The sequence below is a fragment of the Aethalodelphis obliquidens genome, unplaced genomic scaffold (genome assembly GCF_003676395.1).
Source record: "Aethalodelphis obliquidens isolate GAN/ISIS:26980383/991018 unplaced genomic scaffold, ASM367639v1 scaffold41, whole genome shotgun sequence".
Classification (NCBI taxonomy): domain Eukaryota; kingdom Metazoa; phylum Chordata; class Mammalia; order Artiodactyla; family Delphinidae; genus Aethalodelphis; species Aethalodelphis obliquidens.
In genome coordinates, this window is record NW_020837985.1 from 10,403,321 (window position 1) to 10,405,431 (window position 2,111).

General features: G+C 44.8%; 1 non-coding gene across 1 annotated transcript; it reads left to right on the top strand.

Annotated features, from left to right (window-relative positions):
• Nucleotides 1-1,191: 1,191 nt before the first annotated feature.
• TRNAE-UUC (transfer RNA glutamic acid (anticodon UUC)) lies at nt 1,192-1,264 on the top strand. The gene has a single exon. It is a non-coding gene; the product is annotated as a tRNA-Glu (tRNA).
• Nucleotides 1,265-2,111: the final 847 nt, after the last annotated feature.

Genomic DNA, 2,111 nt, shown 5'->3' on the forward strand with positions numbered 1-2,111 from the left:
GGAGAGAATACCTGGCAGGTAACAATTAAGAAAAGCAGACTTAAATTCCCCATCCCTCGGGCAGAGAGAGACGGTACAGCAGTCACAACACAATTATTGTCCTTGCCTCTTTGGGATTATTATATGGCTCAATCATAACAATAAAAAGAAGCTATTCCTGGCCCAAACTGTCTGCAGAGAGATGGCCTCAAAGAAGCAAAGCTACTTCTGTGCCCTCAGAGGAAGCCACGTTATGTGAAAGCTCCGGGGGAAGGCAGAGGAGCCACTACTGGCGCAGAGCAGAGAGCAGCCTCCCAGGCCCCAGGACCTGGGATGACTTTGAGACAATTTCAGCTTTATCCCCGCCACGGCAGAGGCACATCTCAGTGCCCTCTTAGCTCCTTTCCCAAAGACAATTTAGTAACGTCAGGAGCCGGATCTGTCTTTTTTATGATCGTATAAATAGCAGACATCCAGGGCTGGCCTTCGCTCTTGTTCTCTCCAAATACGAAATTAGCTTCCGCGGGAGAAAGCAAATTTAAAGCCATACCTTACTGTTTCTATAAAAACTGGGAGAATCAAGAGCAGGGTCTGTTCAACCTGGAATTTCAAAGGCAGAGACAGACGCGGGCAGGCTGCAGGAAGGGACCACTCATTAGCTCATGTCTCCTGCCCAAACCTCGTAAACTAGACTCTACCTTTGTGACTATTCTCACATCATGGGATCTTGATTATTTTCTTATTGGAAATGAGTAACGATGACTCCTCAAGGTTCTAAAGAGGCTCTGAGGACTGAAGACTCATCTCTCCGTCTTTGCCCCCATCCTGCCCCATCGGGGGTTTTTTGGAATAAGGGTCTGATTGTTTCGAGGAGCCAGCATTTCTGGAAGCAGTGAAAGGCCAGCTTTATCAAGCTCCTGTCTGTAAATCAGAAAGGTCCAGGGGTAATCCGTGTGACTCCTTGCCTGAAGACAGAAGGCCTGAATGCTTTCATTCATGCATTCATTCATTTCATAAGCAGATATTCAGCACCAACTACGTTATTGGTACTGTGCTGAACACTGGAGATGCAACCAACAGAGAAGCATCGCCCCTGCCTTGAGGGAGCTCACGGCTGACTCAAGGCGAAAGGCATTTGAGAAGACTGTTGCCATCCAGTATGGGGGCTGTAGGATAGGATAGGTGCTTTTGAAACATGTAAGGAGAGGGAATTCCCTGGTGGTCCAGTGGTTAGGACTCTGCACTTTCACTGCAGAGGGCCCAGGTTCAATCCCTGGTCAAGGAGCTAAGATCCCACAAGCCCCGAGGCAAAGCCAAAAAAAATAAATAAATAAACATGGAAGGAGGGCACTCAACCCAGCATCGAGTGATCAGGGAAAACTTCCCAGAGAAAATTAAATTGAAGCCCAAATAATGGATATGAGCTGATCAGGCAACCTATCACAACACAGGCGAGGGTGAGAGAGAAGCCGGCGTGTTCCCAGAATTTTGTCAGTTTGGCCCATGGAGTGTGAGAGGGGGAGTGGTGAAAAATGAGAACGGAGAGGCTAGTGGGGGCCAGATCATGCAGAATCTAAACCCTAGCACCCCGTTACAAAATTTTTTTTCTCGTGAAAAGAACTTTGAAGATCTACTCTCTTAGCAGCCTTCATATATACAATACAGTCTTGTGAACCAACCTTATTGCGGTTAGTTCGTCACATAAGGTATACATATATCAAATCAGTATGTTGTACACTTAAAACTAAAATATCGATTATATGTCAAATAAATAAATAAATAAAAATTAAAACCTAGAACCCATACTCAGTGCAGATTCCCGAATTCCCCTGTAGGAGGCCAGGTTAACTTTTCCAGGGCTAATCAGGTGTCCTGTGGTCCTGGCCCACTCCCTTTCTTGTCAAATCACTGTTCCCTGCTAGGTCTAGGAGCACCTTATGGCTCAGACATTACAGAGAAAAGACAAGAAAGATGAACACCTCTTGGGCTATTCGTGCAATAAGGTGAAGGCTGTCTGCCCAGAGAAATACATAATTTATATAAGAAAATAAATTTCACAAATTAAAAAAAAATACCATTTGTAACTGCATGAAAAATATTAAATACCTAGGAATAAATCTATTGAAAAGTGT